This window comes from Ailuropoda melanoleuca, chromosome 5 (assembly GCF_002007445.2).
Source record: "Ailuropoda melanoleuca isolate Jingjing chromosome 5, ASM200744v2, whole genome shotgun sequence".
Taxonomy (NCBI): Eukaryota; Metazoa; Chordata; class Mammalia; order Carnivora; family Ursidae; genus Ailuropoda; species Ailuropoda melanoleuca.
In genome coordinates, this window is record NC_048222.1 from 30054992 (window position 1) to 30079615 (window position 24624).

At 51.1% G+C, this 24624-nt stretch overlaps 1 long non-coding RNA gene across 1 annotated transcript; it reads right to left on the minus strand.

The window, feature by feature from the left end:
- Positions 1 to 2464: 2464 nt before the first annotated feature.
- On the minus strand, positions 2465 to 8481 carry LOC117802319. The gene is made up of 3 exons (XR_004625454.1): positions 8357 to 8481; positions 6715 to 6797; positions 2465 to 3433 (listed from the first exon to the last, which is right to left on the minus strand). It is a non-coding gene; the product is annotated as an uncharacterized LOC117802319 (long non-coding RNA).
- Between the last annotated feature and the right edge of the window lie 16143 nt (positions 8482 to 24624).

Below are 24624 nucleotides of genomic sequence, written 5' to 3' on the forward strand. Positions count from 1 at the left end.
ATACCTTTCCCAGTGCTCTTCATTCCTTAGGGGACACCCATGTTTCTATGTGGTTTCATCTTCCTCCTGCCTGAAGGACTTCCTTTAAGTGGGTTTATAGTTTTCATCAAATTTAGAAAAAATTTGGCCATTAATTCTTCAAATAATTTTTCTGTCTTCCGGCCTTTTTTCCCCAGGGCCTCCAATTATGTATATAGCGGGCTGTTCGAAGTTGCCCCATAGTGCACTGATGCTTTCTTCAATTTTTAAACTTTTCTCCCCCCTGTATAATTTTGAATAGCTTCTATTGTTAGGTCTTCCTGTTCACTAAAATGTTCTTCTGCAGAGTCTGATCTGCTATGACTCTTGGGCATCTCACTTATAGTTTCTACCTCCAAAACTTTGATTTGTATCATTAAAAACATTCATGTTTTTGAACATATGGAATACAGTTATAATAGCTGGCTTCACATCCTGGGCTGCTAATTACAACATCCATGTCAGTTCAGGTCAATTTTTTTAAAGATTTTATTTATTTATTTGACAAAGATAGAGACAGCCAGCGAAAGAGGGAACACAAGCAGGGGGAGTGGGAGAGGAAGAAGCAGGCTCATAATGGAGGAGCCTGATGTGGGACTCGATCCCAGAACGCCAGGATCACGCCCTGAGCTGAAGGCAGACGCTTTAACCGCTGTGCCACCCAGGCGCCCCCAGGTCAATTTTTTTTTTAAAATTTATTTGATTGAGAGAGAAAGAGTGCTTGTGCATGAGTGGGGGGTGGAGCAGAGGGAGAAAATCTTCAAGCCAATGCCCCACTGAGCGTGGAGCCTGATGCAGGGATTGATCTCATGACCCATGAGATCACGACCTGAGCCAAAACTAAGAGTGAGCTGCTTAACCGACTGAGCCACCAAGAGGCCCCAGTTCTGGTCAATATTGATTGATTAATTTTTCTCATTATGAGTTGTATTTTGCATGCCTGATAATTTTTGTTTACATTCCAGACATTGTGAATTTTACCTTATTGGGTGCTGGAAATTTTGATATTTCTGCGAATATTCTTGCACTTTGTTATGGGAGCTAGTTAGATTGCTTGGAAACAGTTTGATCCTTTTACTTACTTTCAAGAGCTGTTAGGTAGGACCAGAGCAGTGTTTAGTGCAGGGCTAATCATTCCCTACAATTGACACTATACCCATTGAGTATTCTGCCCAATTCTCCACAAATGATACAGTTTTCCAGTCTGGCTGGGGGAACAGACTCTGTTCCAGCTCTGTGTGAACACCTAGCATTATGCTCTTATCCTTTCAGATGGTTATTTCCCTAGCCTGGGGTAGTATCCTCCCACTCATAGGTCTATCATTCCAAACACCTGAGGGAGACCCTCTCCAGCTTTCCAGATCTCTGTGCAGCTTTCTCCTCTTGCAAATTCTGGCCTGCAATTTCTGACCATCTTGTTCTTCCCAGACAGAGAATTCTCAGCCCAGAGAATTTGCTGAGCTCTGCCTGGATTCTCTCCCCATGCTGCGGCCTGGAAACCCTCATAAGACAGTACACTTGGGCAATCATAGGGCTTACTTTGTTTTCCTATCTCTCAGGAACTCTCCTTTATTGCCTGATATGGTTTGAAAACCACATTTTGTCTGGTTGGTTGGTTGTTTCAGGAGGGAGAATAAATCCAATTCCTGTTGCTCGGTCTTGCTCTGGAGGCAAAATCCTTCATTCTTATCCTTTGTTGCAACTAGAACAGTGCTGGGCACATGGTTGGTTCATTCATTGACAGTTTCTTGAATTAATTCATTTTTGTAAGTAGCGATATCCAAGGAAAAGTTTGTTTAGAAATTCAGTTGTTGGTGATTGGGTAAATTTTTTTTAATGTTCAATGACAAAGTCTGGTAATTCTTACTCAGATGAAGACCAAATTCATTTATGAAATTGCATGAAGGCAGATTAAAAATTTTTTGGAGGGGCGCCTGGGTGGCACAGCGGTTGAGCGTCTGCCTTCGGCTCAGGGCGTGATCCCGGCGTTATGGGATCGAGCCCCACATCAGGCTCTTCTGCTATGAGCCTGCTTCTTCTTCTCCCACTCCCCCCTGCTTGTGTTCCCTCTCTCTCTGGCTGTCTCTATCTCTGTCGAATAAATAAAAAATAAAATCTTTAAAAAAAAATTTTTTTTTGAAACACACTATATATAGCAGTGTTTTTGCAATGCTTGCTTCATGTGGACCTGCTTTTATTTCTTTGTTTTAGATCATTTCCTAACTTACAGAAAATGACAAACATGAGATCAACACATTTATAGCAGAATCCGTGTTTATTGTCACTACCAGAGTCTCCCTGAATGCCTGGCACACAGTAAATACTCAATACATATTTAAAGAATGATTGAACGAATAGAACACTTTTCGGTAGAATCCTTTTTACCTCAAACAACCAATATGATTTTATTTCTGTAACATCTCTATCAGATATACCTATCCTCCCCTTTTATAAATCGAAGCTCTATTTATAATAGATCTATGTCTCTTCTGATTTCTTCATGCTAAGCTCTGTTGCCCTTACTTTATAACATAGTTTTGTCAGATGAAGTTAACACAAATCAACATTTCTTTCTCTATTAGAAAGGCCAACATTTTGATTCGGAAATCTTAACTGCAGAGGTTTGGCTTGTAGTCTTGAAGCATCAGAGTTGCATGATGCTTTGACTTCTAGCTTAATTCTTGTGGATTCCTGGGGCTCTAGCCCCTTGCCTGGAGCTCTCCCCCCATCTGTCATGCCTTTCTGTGGTCCAGCCAAATCTTGCACATCTTTCAAGCCCAGCTTAAGCCTTCCTTCCTCTGTGAAGCTTCTCCTGCCACAACAATCTCGCCCCCTGCCTGCTCCCCAGAACTGAATTCTTTTCCATTCCCTTGGTAACTCATCAACCATACTCCTTGTCATACCTTTTGTGTTTACGTGGGAACGTCCGTCTCAACCGCTCGTGACCACCTTCAGACCAGAGACCCATAGGTGCCTAGCACAGGAGTAATCCTAGCAACAACCAACACACACTGAGTACTTGCTACGCGCCAGTGGTTGTTCTAGGAATGACTTCAGTTAATCCTCACCTCATGCTAAGGGAATGCTGCTATGGCCATCCTGCTTTCCAGACAAGACAGCTGAGGCCAGGAGAGTCTGATCCCTTCCCCAGGGCGGCCAGCACAGTAAGGATTCAAATCCAGCATTCTGGTCTGGGGGCCCGAGCCCTTAACCCCACGCTGTGCCATGGCACCCGGGGAGGGCGGGGGGGCAGGGGTAGCAGTAACTCAATACTTCTCTGTGAAATGAAGGCAAACGTGCAGGTCAGGCCTCTGCAGGAGGGAAACGTCCCGAGAAGCTCTGCTCTGTTCCTCTCGCAGCCTTGCTGTTTCCCATCACCACTCCTGTACCGTGGCTGTTGTTTTAGGAGAAGATCCTGTGTGGTCCAGGAGGGAAAGGAGAGGATAGAAGTGAGGTGCCTACACCCCTCTCCTTTCTCCCTTGCAGGCTGGGCAAAGAGCAAGTTGGGACAATTCTTCCCGCCACCCCACAGCTCCCAGAACCAGCCGGCAAACGTGCACAGGGAGAAGCCGAAAAGGGAGGTGGGGGGCGGGTAGCGCCATCCTCAGGCTCCCCGGTTTCTGGGGCCTGAGCGTCCCAAGGCTCAGTCAATCGGATGTGCCTTTAGCTTGCCGGAATTCAGTGGATTTACAGAGATAAGATCACTCTGACCCTTAATTCCCTGATGTAATTTATGGGCTTGCCTCCTGTGTGCCGCAACACGTCTGGCTCTACGAAATCTCGTAATTATTTATGTAAACACAGCATCCCGCCTTTGTGGATTATAATTGGACTTGAACAGCAAGAAGTAGCGACTTACACCCTTGGGACGGTGCTGAAACCCTTCTTTTGAAAACTCTCACCTGAGTCTTTGAAATCCTCCCTGTGGCTCACGGATAGCTTTAACCAGACCAATAACAAATTTTTTTTTCTTTCCCTTCCTCCTTCAGCAGGCCTGGGCAAATGCATCCCCAAACAGCACCAGGTTTTGTAGGGTCCTCTCAGCAAATGGGGTAAAGATACGCCAACCTCCTTGGCTGGACCCAGACTAAGAGGACAGGAGCCCTGGGGTGGAGGCCTCCACAGATCTCCTCATTGTCTGTTGGAACATGAATTTTATACCCCCACTAAGAATAAACAGGATTAGGAATTTAATGCTGTTTGGAAAAGAGGAGAGGTGGCTGGTTGAAAGAGAAAGGTCTTTGCTTTTTATTCATGCTGCGAGTTCCCCAGGAACCTTCGCTGTACATACACACACGAGAGCCAGGAGGATTAGGGGAAAGAAAATGAGCTGATTGAACCAGATGGTTCGGGAAGCACTCCCATGAGGCCACGGGGTGGATGAATCTGCATCTTTAAATAACATTAATTTCTGAAAGGCCCAAATTGTTTCCTAAATTACTGCACTGAACTCTCAGCTTTCATCTATTTTTACGGGACCTCTCCTGGTGGAAGGTGGGAGCCAGCTTTGGGGAAATTCCTCATCCTCGGGGCTGCTGGTAAGCAATCAGTTTCCTAAAGGAAAAAGAAAATCTTGAAGAAATCAAGGTGCTTTGGAGAACAGATTTCGGCAGAGGCAGAGACAACCCCCCCCCATTGAGTTCCACTGCCAGCTGGGCCACTCATTTCCTCAGGAGCCAGGGGCAAACCAATTAACCTCAGTATCCCCATCTGTAAAATGGGGTTGATAATGCTTACCTGCTGCAGGAGTGCTGTGAGGTTTTAATTGGGTAATGGCCATGGAGCCCTTTGATGTAGTAAATTTTATTAACTTCCAAGGGATTCCCCGAGGCCAGAAAAAGCAGTTAAAACCCAAGAAAGAAGAAAGGCATTGAAACGCAAAGCTCGGCTAAGCTTTCACCTCCAGCTCTAATTTCAGAAGTGCGGATGGGGAGTCCGGCTGCTCCAGGGGGAGTGGAAAGCAATGGCCAGGACTGGGGCTGTTTGAATGGCATTTGGGAAGGGAGAGCCTGCAAACTGTCTCAGAAGGAGCTCAGCTTTCAGATCGCGGAGGCAGCCTTGCCTGATCAAACCGAGATCATTCTTTGTCTCCCCTAAGGTGCTTTTCCAAGAGCAAGTCGCCAGTAAGGGAATTATTTTGGTGTTAATCCAAGGTCCTTGGAACTGAATTTAGAAACCCCCAGCTTCTGGCTTCCTGCTTCCCAACAATTAAATAGAGAACTCAAGGTCTGGCCTCTAGCCAGGGTTCCTGAGCAGAGAAGGGGTGGGGATCTGCATCGGCCAAGGGTCAGAGAACTGGGGCTTTTGCGAGTTCCATCACTCACCGTGAGCTGCACCAGCTTAGGTGGCTGGGCCAGCTCTATGCCTCAGTCTCCCACTTTGTAAAAATGATTTTAATCAGACATCTTTGCCTTCGGGGCCCAAGTAATTAAGATTTGGCATGTGAAGTGCGCTAACATTATAAAGCATGCTCGAAGTGTTAGCTGTTCTAATTCAGGACAAACCCCTGCTTTCCTTCAGTAACTTTTAAAAATCTCAGTTATTGGATCATTGTAGTCCAAGTCAACTCATTGAACACAAAGGATGCCTGCTTCCTTTCTAACTTCTGATCGCCCCCAACACATACTCAGTGTCCACTCATCAGTCAACACCGTTGGGCATCGGTTACAAGGACACAGCCCAGTAGGGTGACCAACTCTTCCCGGTCTGCCTGGGGCTGTCCCAGGTTTAACAATAAAAATCTGTGTACCAGGAAACCCCCGTTCAACCCTGGCAAAACTGGGATGGCCGGTCTGTCTACTAGGTCCTCGGGCTGGTGAGAGACTGTCATTACCAGTTCCTGACAAGCAGCTATGGACCCAACATGAACATATCAGGGAAAAAGAGGCACCCCAGTGTGGTGGAGGAGCACTGAACAGGGAGTCCTACCACCCAGCTCTCGCTCCTGGCTCTACCATAATCTACTGACCTCAGATCAGACCTGTGGCCTCAGCTTCCCCAGCTGTAAAAGGAGGGGTGTGATGTGACTCCTTTTCACCTTCTACTCCAGGGGAAAAGTCCACAAGAACTTGCCTAACCCCCAGGGGGATGCTGTGTGGTTTTCAACAAAAGAGGTCAGTGGGAACACGCTGGGGACCCCAGTCTCTGCTTGTGGGGTTCAGCCCCTAGCGCCCACTGAGTCCTGTAGCAGCCTCTCCGTGAGCAGCGAACACATGGCCGGCGATATGGCCATTCCAAACAGCTGAGTGATGTACAAAGCCATCTACAGAGTTCTTTAGACCACTGCCCTTCCTAAAAGGAGCATAAGTATATCCCTGAGATTCAAAACTTTTCTTTTCCAAGGCTGTGTTAGACTCAAGTTTGGCAAAATGGAGCACTGAGCCCCCAAATTAAAACAATTTAAAAGACCTGCACTGTGTCCCTCATCGCAATTTACTAAGCTACACCAGTTGTGTTTTGTTTGTTTGGTTTTTGTTTTTGGTGTGGTTTTCTATGATTGTGTTTTATTGTATAACATAAAGGTAGAGGAGAATATCTGCTGCTAAAAGAATTAAAACCACATTAATTATACATATGTTTTGTCTTTGCTGCCCAGATTCTCCTGCCCAACCCCTGCTTGCGTTTCTCCTTTGTTTGAGCCAGGTAGACAGACGGGGGAAAGCTTCACAATTGGATTGTTTTGGCGGGGCTGCTTACTTTTGTGGGGGCCGGTCCTTTTAGAGTTGCCCTTGATAGAAGCTTAAGCTAACAAAAGCAGTCTTCTCATGACAGATCAGAACCTGGCCATTACAGCATTAAAAAAAGAAAAGAAAAGAAAAATCACATTGAGAAGCAATGGGAAACAATGATTGAATCAAAGCCGCCCTCCGCAGCCTCCCCCTACTCCCGCCCCATCTGAAAACAGCCCTGTTTCAATTTCACCGCTGAGCTCAGCCTGCCTGCTCCAGACGTCCAGACCTCGCACTCTATAAATCGTCTCTGCCCTTGCCCCAGAGCTGCTGACTATATGTATTTTTGGGCCCAGCATTAATTCCCTCATCCTTGGCTGGTGACATTAAGATTTGTAACTGATAGAATGTGTTTTTAATGTAGTTCCTGCAGGTTACTATTAAAGAAATCTAATTCTTCTGAACTTGCAAAAGGTTCTGCTTCCATTTATATAATAGGGGCGGGGGGTGGGTCTTACGGGAAGAATTTCCGGGCAGCCTCCAGATGGACCAGGCAGCCAGAGGGGCATGGGGCTCAGAATCTCTGCCGAGCTCTGCCACTCTCTTCCTCCTCCCGCCTGTGCCTTACTTTTCCTAGGTATGAAATGAGGATAAATATTTGTCTACGAGATGAGGGTGTTGTAAGGATTAATTGGTTGGTGCTTCAGGAAGTGTTTGAAGATGAAAGAGGCTCTCTGCAGATGCTAAGTAAACTCATAACGTGTCTGGTTTTAATGAGCCAGGTGAAGCCAGTGGGGATGGCTGGAGATTAACTGTGCCTAGTCCAGAGCCTGCCTGCACGGGCAGCGTGAAAACTGGGTGGCGCTCCCCGCTGGCTCCCTGGTTCCTGGCACATTGGTCTCTATAAATATACGTGAAGGAACTGGATTGGGATTTAACCCAGACTCTCACGTCAGACAGCTGGCCGTCAGACTCCCTGAGCATGCTTCCTGTCCATCATTCTAGCTCATGGCCTGGGTAAGTCACTTGGCCTTTCCGAATCTCAGTTCCTTGTTTGTCGACGGGGATAGTCAGAGTCCCCATCTCCTAGGGCTACAACGAGGATTTATCATAAACATGGCCAAGAGCAACTGGGCACTTGCTCAATGTCAGACAGGCTCTAGGCACTTTACACCCATGAACTCACTGAGCTCCCACACCGGTCCAAGAAAGAACTGTTGTTATCGGCCCCCTTCTGCAAGCGACAGAATTGAGGCACAGAAGGGTTTCTTGGTGGCTTACTCAAGGCTCAAGTTCTTTTCTTTGTATCCCTCCACCTCTGTCCTCGAGGCCCAAGTTCTGGAGCACAAGCCAGACCGTTGCTCATGAAGGACAATACCGTGTGTTACACTTAGAGCGACGAGCGCATCCCCAGCGCACAACAGGCTGTCTGGGGGCTTCTCAGACTTGGCCTGATTTTCCCAGCCAGCAAAGAGATACCCTGGGTCAGGGGTGGGCAGCTCATGATCCAGGACAGACCCTGGGAAGGTACGAGCCAGGAGGGAAGGGACCAGAGAAGGCAACTGACAGGGGCTCCGAGCTACAGGAGGAAGCCAGGTGTGTGTGCACCCAGCCAACGTGCAGGCTGTGGTCAAGTGTAAGTCTGGGCCGGCTCAGAGTGATCCCATTACCCGTGATACTTAGTCAAAGGTGCTCATGCCAGGGACGCCTGCGTGGCTCAGTCGGTCGAGCGTCTGCCTTCAGCTCAGGTCCTGATCCCGGGGACCTGGGTTGGAGCCCCGCATCCACATCAGCTCCCTGCTCAGAGGGGAGCCTGCTTCTGCTTTTCCTGCTCCCCTTGCTTGTGCTTGCTCTCTCTCGCTCTGTCAAATAAATAAATAAAATCTTTAAAAAAATGTATTCATGCCAGATCCTGGTACCTCAAAGGCCATCAGAGCTATGAGGTTTAAGTGCTGACATGTGCATAGGAATTTCTGGAATTGTGCCACGGCTGAAGAGGGCAGGATCTTGGAAGGTGTGGGCTGTATGGCTGCTATTTCGGGCAATCAACAAACCCAGGGATCAGAAGGAAGCAAAGTAAGAGTCTGGCCCAAGCGGTCCTCTGACTCCACGTCAGGAGCCAGAGGGGAAACCAACGCCCTTGGAAGCATGATTTCCCACCCCCAGCATGTGACATCACAGCCCAGGCCCCGACACAGTAAAGGAACCGGCTATGACATAGGTTGGGGAAGCCGCTGGGTAGAACGGAAATATCTTCGGCAGCTGCTGCTGGTGATGGAAAGGTAGAAATGGAATTTTGTTTAAATATGATGTTATTTTGAAAAGTCAAATGTGAAAGTCCCTATTTAAAAAAGAGTTGACTCTCCATTGAAATTGGTTGGTGTTTCCACACCCACGTTGACTAAGGCTTGGAAAACAAACTTCCTGGTAGACCCTGATTCAAATCACTCGGGAACGAATGTTTCAAGGTACAATCCCTGAGCTGTGAGCGAGGGGCCTAGCCAAGAAAAACCCTGCATCTGTGTTTATGAAAAGGCAAACAGATCCCAGAGGGAGGCCCAAATCCTCGCTGGCTTTGAGCACAAGCCCTCCAGGGAAGAACACGTGGATGTGAAGCAGGTCTGAGTACAGCTTCTCTGGGACCCCAGTAGGCCCCCCTTTTCTGTGTTTCTGAGAAGGGTAATGTGGAGCCTCCCCCATGAGCACCCACTAAATGCTGGGCCATTCACTGCCTCTTCAGCACGAAGCCGTATGACATATGTGTCTATTAATGCTGCAATGTCCCATTTCTCAATGCAGAAATAGGGTGAGCAGAGTGACCTATGTCCCAGTTTGCCCCAAATAGTCCCAGCGCATGCTGCTGTCCCAGCATAATTAACGCTCACTTTCCCCTCCATTCTCAAAAGTGCCCCTGTTTGGATGATAAATTATATATGGACATCCTAGGTTAAGCGAATTGCCCAAATTTGCCCAGCCGGTGAGTGGCAGAGTTGGGATTCGAACCTGGGTTTTGTTTCATTCAAAAAGCAGACCCTGGGGGAGATCCTCCTCATTCACAATAACAAAGACCCTCAGGGGTGCGAACTGCAAAGCTCTGGACGAGCCCTTTGGAAGCTGCACGCCTGTCCCCCCGCCCCCCGACCTAGAGCCTCCTGGAACCTGTCTCATGTGTCCCTGTGCAGGACGACACACACCAGGGGCGTCGGGCTCAGCAGACAAAACACACGCCCTCACCAACGACCCACTCTGGTGTGTTTGTTTTGTCTGCTGAGCGTGTTTCTCCCGGCCCCTCCACTATAAAAACGCAAGACCTAGCTTCCCCATTTGGACCGCCAGCCCAGCTTCTGGGCCCAGCCTGCCAGCCAGGACCACGTCAGCCCACCCCGCTAAGAGGCCCTCCCTCCCTCGGAAGGCTGCCCTAGGGCCCACCCTAATCTTTCCACTGCTTCGGAGACAGTGCTTCGGCTTGCCTGTCATCCCAAGTCCCTGTGAAACAGCTATGTTTTAGGACCACAGAAATGATCCAGTCCAAGCTCATTTTTACCAGTGAAGAAAGTGAGGTCCCAAGAAGTCGAGTGCCTGGGCCAAGGGCAGAGAGCTGAAAGCTGAAGCCAGAAGACCAGGTCTCCTGACCCCGAGGCCGGTGTTCTTTCAAGCTTGGTTGGTCCTCAGGGTGGCCTCTGGCTGTCCAGTGTGAGACACCTGTAGTCACACCCGGAGAAGATCGTGTGGTGAGGCCTGTTGGATGCCTGAGACCAGGACACGTCTGCCTGACTTGGTCCCTCAGACCTTGAATCTGCCAACATCTCAGGGTTGGCAGCAGGGTCCTTCACTCAGCCGCCCACTGAATCCACATGCCTGCCCCCCGGCCAGGCGGTTATACGTAAACACACCCAGGGTGAAAGAAATCACCGCTCCTGAGGGGGCCTGCAGCCTCTGGACAACTGGCTGTTAGAAATGTCTTCCTTGAACTGAGTGGATGATGCTTTCCTTTCACTCTTTAGCCTTGGTTCCCCCCAAAGAGCCAGTGCAGGGCAAACGTGACCCCGCTTCTCCTCCACACCCTGAAAACCATGTTCTTTCCGTTATTCTTCACGCGGTGTTGTTTCGGTGGCAGGAGGGGTGCAGAGACCCAGAGCTGAAGCCCACCTCTGCCTTTCTCTGCTGTGTGGCCTCAGACAAGACACTGAACCTCTCTGAACGTCAGCTGGCTCATGGGAAATATGGGGAGTGCGCGAGAGTGTTTTCTTCGATGGAGATTATCAGGATATGACGTTACCCACATGACAACCAGCTAGGTCCAGGGTCTGGTACAGTAAGCGTTTATAAACTGGGACATTAATACTCTCAATTTTCTTCAACTCTAGACTGTATTTCACTAAATGCAGCATCAACGCTTTCGTTTCTCGGGAAGCCACACCACACACACAACTTTTATCACTGGCTACAACCCCTGTCCCTTTTCCCCACACAGAGCTGCTAATACGGTCCATCCGCGAGCTGCGGCGCTCACAGCCTTGCTCGGTTCGCTCCCGCCCAGGGGAGGCTGGCGGCAGCTCAGCTTGGACTTCATCCTCTCAGGACCATCCTTCAGGATCTGAGATGTGCAGAGCGGGGGAGACGAGAACCACGTGAGACCCACAAAGGCTCAAGCCTGGGAGGCTGCGGCCGGCCTCCGTTGGCTTTTTCCCCCTGCGGGTCCCTAAAAGCCCGCCGGGCTGCCCAGCGAGGTGACCCCTTTAAGCCTGACCGGCCGTGCGGACGTTCCGCCCACAATTGTCTGCCGAGGAGCCCTTGTGGCCCTTTTGAAGTTCAGCGGAGTGAAGTGTAATCTTAGTGAGCCGGAACGGCTCTGATAAAGCGGCCTCCTCGGCCGGGGGCCTCCCCTCAGCAAACCATTAACACGGGGGGGTGAGCGGGGGCTGAGCTCTCCTGCCTGGGTCCTCCAGCCCTTCCGCTGGCCTTTGATCACCGGACAGTAGGACCTTATGGCTCAAAGGGGTAGCTCCCTCTGACCCCCTTGTTTTATAGGTGAGGAAACGGAGACCCAGAGAGGGGCAGCGAGCTCCTGGAGGTCACACAGCAGGTGAGGGGCAGACCCCGCGCTGGGAGGCCTTGTCCACACTGGCCAGGCGCTCCTCAGGCAGCACCAAATGGGTGCGGTCAGTGAAAAAAGAGAGAGGACACCGAGGACACCGTGACTATGGAAGCATCGGTGTCTTTCCCTGGAAGGCGCTGGCGGCCTGGCGCCTGCACACAGGCCAGGCTGGAGGAGGGAGGAAGAGCAGCATGGGCCTGGGTAATACCCGCAGGCTTCTCGAAGCACGGCTGCGCCGCCGGTCTCGCGGTGCCAGCAGGAGCTCGGCCCGGCTGGGGTGTCACCGGCCTCCCCAAGGCCTCACAGAGCCGGCGGGAGCTTCGGTGGCAGCGTGTGGCCCCGGAAAAGGGCCTCGAGGTGACCTGGATAATGAACAGGGCAAGGCCAGACTCAATCTCATGGCAGTTGTGAGGATTAAATATGTGCTTAGAATAGTGCCTGACAGGTACTCCAGGGCTGGCCGTTGTCATCACCGACGCTGTCACCATTTCCAGGACATCTGTCATTCTCCCCCACCCTTAGGGCCGTTTCAGCCAGCCAGGCCTCGTCCCCACCTCCCCTCATCTGGTGAGAAAGGAAGGCTCTTCAGGCAAAGGGTGGACTCGTAGCTGGGCTCCTTGCCCAGACGTCCAAACCCACTGGTCAGTGGGCGATAGGAACACCCCATGGGAATGCTGGACTGACAGGGGAGCCCCCACAGCAGGTGAGAGGTCCTGCTGCAGTGTGCGGAGGGGTCAGCCTGTCCTCTGACTCTCTGCGCGCCCCTCTGAGCTTCCAGAGCACCTGTGGGAAAGAACTGTCCTGTTCTAGATGTAACCCTCTTCCTGGTCTCTGGCGAGGCTTCTCATCTTTGGGGGGCTGGGAAAGGGCTTCCCCAGCCCTGAATGTCTACAGATCCCCCAGGACAAGATATAAGGGTAACTCCCACCATCTGAGTCAGTTGGGGCAGGGGGGCAAGGAGATCTGGTCTTTCTTTTCAGCCTCGGAATCCTGGTGTGCGGCCTCCTCGCAGTGGACTCTTGTTCCCAGTGAGGTCTTGCTCAGGCTGCCATGAGGAGCTGGCCTTCCCGGGGACTGATGGATGGAGAGAGCCAGAGCCCGCTGGCGGCCTCACGGGAAGCGTTCTCCGGATGACCCCCACACGGAGTGGCCACAGGTCACCGTTCTGCATGTTCTAGGTCTAACTTTTTCTCAGCTTCCTCGGAGAGTTAAAACTCTCCGAGGACCAAACCCAGGACACTTCCTCCCTGTGAAACTCCTCACGGCGCCTAGCAACACATCTTCTCTGTGGTCACACAAAGGGATGAACGAATTGCGGGCTGGTTCTCCCACCTGGCAGCATCCCAGCATCCCTTTCTTCCCCCCCAGCCCATCCTCGAGTAAGTACCGTGTTTTAACATCACATGGATCAGCAGATAGACAGAGACAAAGAAGACAGAGTCCCAGCCCCGGAGAGCTCCCTCCCGTAGACACTACATCTCACGCGGTGGGAGGCGCCCTCCCAGAGGGCACAGAGGTGGACAGGGCCCCGCTCCGACGGACAAGGGTAGAGTCAAGGAAGGCTTCCCAGAGGAGGAGACGTCTGAGTAGAGTCCTCAGAGGGGCTCTGAGCCAGCAAATGTAGAGGGTAGGGATATGGAAGGGGTTAAAGGCACCCACCCCGACAGGGCTGCCTGAGCAAAGGTGCAGAGGCAGGAAGGGGCAGGGAAGCCTGGGGACCACCGAGAGAAGAGCAGGGCTGGATGCGGGGCATGAGGGGAGCAGAAACAGTGTTGGGGTGGAGATAGGAGCAGGGCTCCACGTGACAGGTTGTCCCGAGGGCAGCGACATTCGCAGTGGAGCCTCATGTCTGCCCGGTCCCTCCATCATAGAAGCAGCATGGTACAGGAGGGTCTTTCAAGCCTAGGACCCAATCCCGGCTCGATCCTTGGCTGGCTGTGAGGTGCACACAAGTCCCTGGGCCTCCCTGAGCTCTGGCCTCCTCTTCCGGAAACACAGAGATCAGAGTCTCGCCAGTAGAGGTCCTCAAATAATTAAATACAAAAAAGCAGCATTCACGAGAACCCCTAGCACAGCACCTAGAACAGAAAGGGGCTCGCTCCTTAGAGGCGGGTGGAGTCATTCACTCCTTTACTTACACATTCACTTCTTCTCGCCTCGTTTCATAGTCTGCTATCAGGAAAGGAGGTGGTGGGGGCGCCTGGGTGGCACAGCGGTTAAGCATCTGCCTTCGGCTCAGGGCGTGATCCTGGCGTTCTGGGATCGAGCCCCACATCAGGCTCCTCCGCTAGGAGCCTGCCTCTTCCTCTCTCACTCCCCCTGCTTGTGTTCCCTCTCTCGCTGGCTGTCTCGCTCTCTGTCAAATAAATAAATAAAATCTTTAAAAAAAAAAAAAAAGGAAAGGAGGTGGTAAACTCGTGGGAGTTAGGATATCGTTTGGCTGCTGTGACAGAAGCTAAGACAGCAGTGGGTCCAGTACACCTGTCTCTCACGGAGCAGCTGAAGCATGAGCAACGGGGTGCGCACAACAGGCCCACATGGCTGGCGCCCAGGCTCCTCAGTAGTTACTCTGCCCCCCCCAACAGCTCCCAGCTCCTGACACCCTGCTCACGGTCCTGGCAGTGGGAAGGGGAGACGGGAAGCAGAGGGCCCACTCCTCCCTTAAAGGGAAACTGCTCACCTTGACACTTCTGAGTACACAGCTCACGTGTCACGGGCTGGCCTTCCTTCTGTGGCCTTACCTAGCTGCAAGGGAGGCTGGGAGATATGGTCTCTCACTCAGCTCTTGTCAACCTGACCAGATTGTGCCCTCACCCCCAGGCGACACCTGGCAAGGTCTGGAGACGTTTTTGGTCACATCTGGGTGGGTCGTGGTGGGGACAGGCCAGGGACTGCTGCCAAATGTCTTACCAAGCACAGGACAGCCCCCAGCTGGAAAGAATTCCGCAGCTTAATACGGGTAATAGTGCCGAGGTCAAGAAACCCTGCTCTGGTTGGGCAGCCAGAGCTCGGGGGTCCTATTACAAAATGAAGGTGGAGAGCAGTGACACAGGGGACAAGCAGCAACGTTGCTACGGTTACAGGCACGGACGGTCACATGTTCGAGGAGGATTAACTGATACCTTTTCCCAGGGGCTCTCTCTCCAGCAGGGATCAAAGCTTTAAGTCAATGGGCTTCGAGGACTATCAAGAATGAGCCCACAAGACAGGGAGGATTTGTGGCTGGGCAGTCCTGAAATCTCAGCCCCTGGGTGGCCCACCCAGAACCGTGCCACCAGGGAGGCCGGAACCCACAAGCCTCCCAGGGAGACGGGGCCCCACAGGTGGGGTTCGCCGCCTCACCCTGCGGCATTTGCCCCTCCTGACGGTTTTCCTCGACATAACCTGGGACCTCATGAAACCCATTTCAGATTGGTTTTGTTTTCCAAGGAGGCGAAAACTGAGCTGGGCTCAAAGGGGGGTGAGAGATAAGGGCTTTCATTTCCCGGAAAGCACGGTACACTAGACCCTCCCGGGGCACTCACCCGACAGCACCGAAACACTTGTCTTCAATCGCAGCGTGAGAAAGTGGCCAAGAGACAGGAGTACAGATGGGGTATATTCTAAGGAACTTTCCCATGTACCCTGTTTGACTGTACTTTCTCTGAATCAGGGGTTTATTGGCCATCTACTATATTCCAGAAACTGTCCTTCGCATTCCACAGATGTTGCCTCCTTTAATCTCTCCACTGCCTCCTGAAAGATCTACTATTATCCCCGTGACAGAGGGTTGGAGAGATTAACTTGCCTGAGGCCACAAGCTAGCAGGATGCAGGGGGACAAGTTTTGACCTTGGGGATGTCTGGCCGTCCCGCTCACGCTCTTTCCACACCCCTTCTAGCCGCACGATGGCCAAATGGGGATCTGACCTATTGTCAAGGGGCTGCACTTCCAAGGAGGAGGTCTACCCCATCCGGGTCGCTTGCTCCGCCATCTCACCCACAGGCAAACCTCAGTCTGGGGATAAATGTTGCAAAGAATGGCGTCATCCATTCTCAAATTTCCAGCTGGAGAAAACAGGAGCACAGAGTGGTTAAGTGGCTTGTTCAAAGCCACACAGCGAGTCAGCGAGTGACTCAAAAGCCCTGCCTCGCGTGGCTTTAACGAATAAACAAACAGCGATGGGGCCGCAGCCTCAGCCACCCTGCGGATTTTGCCAGGAAAGCTGAGCTGTTGATCTGGGGAAGAGGTCCAGCAGGAAAGGGACTCCAGGTTTTCATAGCTGTGGGACTCCTGGGGGTTGTGCAGAGGAAACCAGCCGGGGAAGAAAGGTTGCTTCTGCTGGCAGGCACGAAGGAAGCAGCAATGACTCAAGGACACACGTGCTCCAGATCCATTGAGCAGAAAGGCCCCATTTTTAGATAGAGGCTCTTTTGAGCCTTAACCACACCCGATGCCACAAGCCAGCATTTGTCAACAGGAAGCCCATCCCTGTGATGCGTCTTCTGCTCCCTCGCTCTGGTTCCCCGGGGCGGGGGGTCCTCCTGGGGGTCGGTGGGAACCAGAAGCAAGGGGCTGGGCCACCAGACCAAAGGAGCCAAGCCCAGGGATGACCTTCAGGCCTCTAAGGAAGGCAGTTGTGTCCAGCAGCCAGGACCTCAGATTTTCCCAGGCCTGGTCCACCACGAAGGGCCTGAAATAGCTCTGAGGTTCTGTGTCCACGGGGCAGGGAGGGCAGTGGCAGGGACTGCGGGCAGTGGGAAGAAGCACAGCACCGCTTTGTTGGGGCCGCAAGGAGCTCCGCCTCCACAGGGCTGTGCCACCTGCCAGCAACAGAGCTGGGCAGAGATGTTGGCTTGTGGCTGGGCTGAGCCGAAGGAGAAAGCCCTTTGTTAGGCTATGCAGAGAACCTGAAACTTATCACTGGGAAAACAATCAGACAATCCAAATGGAGGGACACAGCCTGCTCCCAAAATGCTGATGTCGTAGCAGCATTATCTATAATAACTGAAAAATGGAAACAGCACCAGTGTCCATCAGCAGATGAACAGATAAACAGGGTGTAGCCTATCCACGTCGTGAGATATTAAGCCATACAAAGGAATGAAGAACCGGCACGTGGATGACCCTTGAAAACATGATGCTCAGTGAAAGAAGCCCGCCACAAAAGGCTGCCTACTGCAGGGTTCAGTTTCTGTGAAATGTCCAGGATAGGCAAGTCCATGGAGACAGAAAATAGGTTAGTGGTTACTGGGCTGGGGAGATGCGGTAATGAAGAGAGACTGCTAATAGGTACAGGGCTCCTTTTGGGGTGATGGAAAGTTCTGGAATTAGATAGTGGCGATAGTTGCACAACTTTGTGCATATAGTAAAAAAAACCACTGAAGTGGACATTTAGAAGGGTGAATTTTATGGTCTGTGAATTACATCTCAATAAAAATATGGTTTTAAAACATTATAACTAGGGGCGTCTGGGTGGCACAGCGGTTAAGCGTCTGCCTTCGGCTCAGGGCGTGATCCCGGCGTTCTGGAATCGAGCCCCACATCAGGCTCCTCCGCTATGAGCCTGCTTCTTCCTCTCCCACTCCCCCTGCTTGTGTTCCCACTCTCGCTGGCTGTCTCTATCTCTGTCGAATAAATAAATAAAAAATCTTAAAAAAAAACCATTATAACTAAATGCAGTCTGTGGTCCTTGATTAGACTCAATCCTGGGGGGAAAAACAGTTACAAAGGACATTATTGAGACGGGGCAGGTGAAAATAAGCATTGTATTAGTTGCTAGTATCGTGCCAATGTCAAATAGAGTTGACGTTGTCCTGAGTTGACGGCGGTGCTGGAGTTCTACGTCTCTACATGTTCTCAGTAGACATGGGCAGAAATGTTGAGAGTGAAGCATCGTGACGTCGGCAGCATACTCTCAAATGGTTCAGCGTTTAAAAAATGACAAGGTTCAATAACTTGCCCGAGGTTGCATAACCAAGAAGAGACCAAGTTAAGAAATCAGCTATCATCTAGTACAGTGGTTAAGAGCCAGACTCTCTGGGCAAACATGCATCCCTGCCCCTTACCGGCTCTGTGACCTTGGGCAAGTGACTTAACCTCTCTGGGCCTCATCCTTCTTATTTTAAAAGTAGGAATAATGAGACAATGATAACACTGCTAGTGTCTACTTCCTGATGTTATGTGAGTTAAAACACGTGAAGGACAAGGCTTGGCACGCTGAAAGTGCTCTGAACCTGTTTTGGGGAAAAGATCTGAAACCTAGTCTAGTCTGCTGTGGGGATCAGAGCTTCCAGCTGCCCCCTTCCCAGAGAGGTGGTGGAATCTCATACAAGGCTGGGATAGAGAGCACTTTGGAAAGGGCAGAGTCACCAGAAGGCAGGAACTGATGGGTGAACAGGTCAGGGAAAGGGAAGACAAGCCACAAGGGACAGGACCTCAGAAATCAAGTCCAGAGGGCATAGGGGAGGGGGTGGCAGTGGGGAAAAACCGGGCAGAGAGAGGTCACATGGGTTGGGGCTGACAATGGCGATGCCCTAAACTAAAGGAGAGGGGACAGCTTCCAGCTGAACCCTCCCATGTTCCAGCTGAGGAAACAGGCCAAGAGAAGGGAATAATGGGATCAGAGGCTTACAGCAGGTAATGCAAAGCTGGGAAAATATTGGCAGGACTCCTGGTCCCATGCTTTAGCCCCACTAGGATTTCTCAGAACATGGCTTCTGTTGCTGGAGAAATGAAAAACACCTGGATACTAAAATGATGGGCATCATTAAAAAGTTCTTTGGGGACCTACCGTTGTTTTCAATACTTTCAAGACTCGGAATGCAAACTGGTTCAGCCACTATGGAAACCAGTATGGAGGTTCCTGAAAAAATTAAAAATAGAGTTACCCTATGGCCCATTAATTGCACTACTGGGTATTTACCCAAAGAAAATGAAAACAGATTTGAAAGGACATATGCATCCCTATGTTTACTGCAGCATTATTAACAATAACCAAGGTAGGGATGCAGCCCAGGTGTCCATCAATAGATGGACGGAGAAAGAAGATGTGGTGCGTGTATATATACATAATGGAATATTATTCATCCATAAAAAAGAATGAAATCTCGCCATTTGCAATGACATGGATGGAGCTAGAGAGTATTACGTGAGTGAAATAAGCCAGTCAGAGGAAGACAAATACCAAATGACTTCACTCATTTAAGAAACAAAACAAAGGAACAAATTGGGAAAAAAAGAGACAAACCAAGAAACAGACTCTTAGAGAAAAAACTATAGAGAAGAAACTGATGGTGACCAGCGGGGAGGCAGGTGGGGGGATGGGTGAAATAGGTGATGGGGATTAAGAGTGCACTTGTCATTCATCACTGAGTGACGTAGGGAATTGTGGAATCACTATATTGTACACCCGAAACTAACATAACACTCTGTGTTAACTATCCCGGAATTAAAAAAACAAAACAAAACAAAAAAAGACTTCAACTCTCCCCACCACCATCCCCTGCTCTGTAAGTGGGAAGCTGTTACAGAAGGAAGAGGTTATCTAATATGGATTGCTTCTTACGAGGTGCCCAGAACCATGCTAGGAAATTTACAAAACCCAATCAAATGGGTTCTGTTCCTATCCCCATTTTGCAGATGAGGAAAGCAAGGCTTAACAAGACTAAGGAGTTTGACGAAGGTTGAAGCTAACAAGTAGCAGAGACAGGATTTGAACTCAGGTCCTTCTGGCTGCAAAGACTGTGCCCTTTGTGCTACAGCAGTGATTTCCAATGTGGGTGCATATGGCCCATGAGCTGTGTGGGAGGTAACATTAGCATGTCTATTTATTTATTTTTTAAAGATTTATTTGAGAGAGAGAGAGAAAGAGAGAGCGTGTGCACACACGAGGGGAGGGGCAGAAGGAGAAAGAGAGAGAGAACCCCAAGCAGACTCCCTACTGGCACGGAGCCCAAAGCAGGGCTTGATCTCTCGACCCTGAGGTCGTGACAGGGTCGTGACCTGAGCCGAAATCAAGAATCAGGCAGGAGGAAGGAAATCTGAGCTGGTCTGGTGGCTCTCTGGTCATCTGAGACGGCAGGCTGCTTCTGTATTTCTTCTCTACTATCCTAGAACATGGCTTTTCCTCAAGGTCACCTCATTGTTGAACTCCAGGCAGTGAGGAAAGGTAAAAACGATCCATGCCCCTAACCCCTCCATCCCCTTTTAAGGAGTTTTCCTGAAGTTTCTGCTTACAAATCACTGGCCGCAAAGTGTGGCTGGGAATTTTTCTTTTGCCTGGGTACAACGATGCTGAAATTGAGGTTCTGTCGCTGAGCAAGGAAGGGGAATGGGTTTGGGGCGTCAACTAGCAGCCTCTGCCCCAGTCTCCAAAGGCAAGAGGGCATCTTGGGTCAGAGAATGCAAGACAGGACCAGAAATCAAAAGATAGGCTCTGACCTTTATTGAGTCCCTGACACTGGGTAAGTCCCAAAACCTCTGAGAGCCTCAGCCCTGCATAGAGGGCGGGGGGAGGGTCAGGTGACATGATGACGTGAATGGGCTTCAGAGACCATAAAACACTATTCCCACGGAAGGAGTTATGTTTCTGCTACTGCTGTCATTAAACCCAAGAGTGGCCGGCTATTTGCTGCAGGGAGGAAGGCGGAGGGGCCTGGAGGAAGAGGGAGGACAGCATGGCCAGGACAAACAGAATGGGGCTAGAGATGCTGCAGGGATGCAAGCAGGAGTCTGTTCCCCCAGGGCCTTGTGTCCCAGGTCCTGTAAAGCCCAGAGTGTGGCAAAGACCCACACTGCCTTCTTCAGCCCTCAGGGCCTCAGACAGGCAGGCAAACAAACAGGACACCTGGGGGAGGCCCAAACACCCAGGAGAGAGGGGGAGGCCTCCGGGGGGAGAAACCAAGTTCTGGGTCCCCACAGGGCCAAAATAACTGGCTGATTGAGTCAATAAGGCCAACACATTGGTCAGGCCAGTGGGGGAGAAACCAAAACCCCAGCCAGATCTATTATTTAGCAGTTGGTCACCAAGCAAAAATATAAGTTCCCCCTCCCCCTAACCCCAACTGCGGGGTTGTCTGGTGTCAGGAGTCACCTTGGGTCAGCCTGAGCCAAGTCAAATGTTTCAGATCAGCTCTCCCCACGGTGCCCAGTAGGGCAGCTTGAAGTGGACTCCTGATGCTGGGGAAGGGGTGACCCCTTCACTAGGCCCCCAAGCCCTATGTCCTTGCAAACAGCTCCTTCCCTAAAGGAGGGCGGTGGGACACCAGGGGTGCACTTGAAGAATGTTGAGGCCACGGTCCACACACACATATTTGCTGAAGGCCTACCGTGCGCCGAGCCCAGCATAGTGGTGGCTTTTGCTCCAGAGGCTGTGAGCTCACAGATCGGGGCCTCTTCTTGATGCTGGGGTGCACCCCATTCCCCTCCAGGTCCCTGGCAGTGCTAGCTATGGAAAGTCGGCTGTTTAGAGTTCAAAAACTAATTGGGAACAGCTCATGGAGGCCAGGGGACGAGGCAGAGGGGCGCGGTATAAATCGCACGCAGCGTGGAGAATTATAAATCTAGTTTCATAGTCCCTCCGGCTTGGCACAGATGAAGTGTGTGAATCAAGCTTCTGTCGTCCTGCTCGCTCACTATTCCCTCCACTCAAGACGCGAACCAGAACTTAAAAAAGAAGTTTTGTTGAAGTAAACGTAAATACAGAAAAGAGCACGCATGATAAGTATAAGGCAGCTTGGAGAATTTTCCCCAAGTGAACACACCCAGATAACAGCATCACCAAGATCAGGAAGCAGCAAACTGCCAGCCCCCAAAAGCCCCCTCTTGCCCCTTCTAATAATTCTTCCCCAAAGGGGTAACCCTATCCTGACCCCCTGCACCATACATTGTCTTGGCTGTTTTTGAACTTCGTAGAAATGGAATCTACAGGACGTTCTCTTTTGCGTCTGGACTGTTTCACTCACCATCACAGCTGTGAGATTCGCCCCCATCGCTGTGTGTGGTTGTCATTTACTCTCACAACTGTACAGCATCTCATCGTGGCAACAGACAGCACTCTGTCCACTCCACTGCGGATGGACTTTTGGGCTGTTTTCAGTTGGGAACTATCACAAAGTGCTACTACTAAAAACAGGGCTTTCTGGGGCACCTGGGTGGTTCAGTCAGTTAAGCATCTGCCTTTGGCTCAGGTCATGATCCCAGGGTCCTGGAATCAAGTCCCCGCATCGGGCTCCTTGCTCAGCGGGGAGGCTGCTTTTCCCTCTGCCTGCCACTCCCCCTGCTTGTGTTCCTTCTCTCTCTATTAAATAAATAAAATCTTTAAAAAAAGGCTTTCTTTTCACAATCGGGTCCCTTGGCCTTTTTTAATGTTTTATTGTAGGAAAAAACGTATAATATAAAATTTGCCATCTTAACCATTTTTTTCTTTCTTTTTTTTTTTTTTAAAGATTTTATTTATTTATTCGACAGAGATAGAGACAGCCCAGCGAGAGAGGGAACACAAGCAGGGGGAGTGGGAGAGGAAGAAGCAGGCTCATAGTGGAGGAGCCTGGATGTGGGGCTCGATCTCATAACGCCGGGATCACGCCCTGAGCTGAAGGCAGACGCTTAACCGCTGTGCCACCCAGGTGCCCCCCATCTTAACCATTTTTAAGTGTATAATTCGGTGGCATTAGTTCCAGTCACAGGGTTGTGCAAGCATCACCACTATCTATTTGCAAAATATTTTCATCATCCCAAACAGAAAATCTGTATCCGTTAGCAGTAAACCCTTCATTTCCCCTCCCGTCAGGCTCTGGTCACCTCTATTCTACTTTGCAAGTCTATGAATTAGCCTTTTGCAGGCAACGCACATCAGTGGAATCCCATAATATTTGTCGCTTTGTGACTGGCTCCTTTCATGGAGCATAATGTTTTCGAGATTCATCCATGTTGTAGCATGGATCAGAGCTTCACTCCTTCAGAATGGCCAACTCAGAGTCCATTGTATGGATACAGCACATTTTGTCTTTCCATTCATCTATCCATGGACACGTGGGTGGTTTCCATCTTTTGGCAATAATGCTGCAATGAATACTTGCACGCCCCCTCCGGAGAACCTGGTGAGCAGGAGACTGAGATGAGGCCTCACACAGCCATCACTAGACCGTCAGGTGAATGCAGTGATTATTATTCCCAGGCTACAGGTACGGAAACGGAGGTTCTGAGAAGTCAAGAATCTTTCCCAGGGTCAAGGGGCTGATCAAGTGTCTTGAGACTACCACTCAAATGCTGAAATCAGACCTTTGACCCCAAGCCTAGGGTTTTTACACATACAACACACACCTACACACACATTCTCTCTCACAACTCTTCTGGCCATAGAAGAAGTTAGCTTTGGTTTACAGCCCAGTTCCAGGTAGAAAATCTTTCCGCTGGAGCCACTAAACCCCTACTTGGGCTTTCTTTTTTTTTCCCCCTCCCTTTTTCCTGGCAAACAGCCCAGGGCAAGAGAACAAGAGAAGCTCCTTGGCCACCTCCACTCAACCCTTAAACTTTGTGCTGTTGTTTTGTTTTTTGTTTTTTAAGCTACAAGTTTTGTCCCACCTCTGCCCTCCTGCCACCAGGCCTCCTGAGTGCCCCAAGGCTCAGGCTATGTTTCTAAGTGCTTCTCTTGGTACAAACAAGAGAATATCTAAAATCTAATTAGATTTTTATTCAAGGGACATGGAGAGAACCACTTGACTCAAAGTGTCCTCTTTCTCTGCCCTGCCAGAGTAAAATTTTGGTAAAAGATACCTACCCGGTGTTGGACTGCCTGCGGTTTTGTTCTGGGAAGTGATACAGTCCCTGTCCTCAAGGGCAGTCCTGTCTGGCTGGAGGGGAGGTGGGGGGCGCAGGACACAGGTTGAGAGAAACAATGAGAGCGGAGCCAGTCAAGTGGGATTCTGATGGTAGAGGGATGCTGCCCAGGGTTCTGGAGAGAGGATGGGGACACCAGAGGGGACGTCCCCAGACATCTCCTGCCAAAGGCTCTAGTCATTCACCATGCAAATGTCGTTCGACCGAGCTAGGCCGCGGGGACAGGGAGGTACAAACACGGACAACCCGCAGGGGCCTGCCCAAGCCACTCTCGGGCTGTAAAATGAGGCCCGCCTGCGCACAAACCCGGCGGCCCGCTGGGCGCGAGTCCCCAGCCCCCTCCGCATACAGGTTATACTCGCCTCTGCGCTGATCAGGGGCTTCGGGCCTCGGCCCGAGCTGCAGGAGCACCGGGATAAGCGGCGGGCCGGGGCGGGGGCAATCCGCGGCGCGGCCCTGGGGGCGGGGGACCCGGCCGGGGTCCCCACCCCACCCCCACCTCCCATGCCTCTCTGTCGCCGCCGTCCCCGCGCCGCGGCCGGCCTCCCCCGGCCGACAATGCGCCTTTCAGGAGCCTCCGCCCCCACTGGAAAATCCCCGCGCGGTCTCTGGGCGGCGACGTCTGCTGCCCTCGAGGTGAGGGATTCCGCGCCCCGACGAGGTGCAGCTGCAACGCGCCCGCAGGCGCCGGGATCCGCCGGCCTGCCCGCCGCTCGCCGTCCCGGGAGCGCGCAGCCTCTGCCCGCCGGCCCCAGGGGACCCCGAACCGCGAGCCGGCGGCCCAGGGAAACCCGCCGCCTCCTCCCCTGCTCGGGCCCGTTGGAGAACTACAGTTGGTAAAATTTAATTTAATCAGACACCTACGCACGTGTAAGTGTCGCCCAAGTGCCTACCTTCGTTCCTATCACATATGATACTGCGTTTGCGTGGTGGTGTTTTTAAAATTTTTTTCTTTTCCTTTCTTCTTGAGTCTTCCTTGGTCCCCACCCCGGTACCATCCACTCCAGGAAACCCATATCG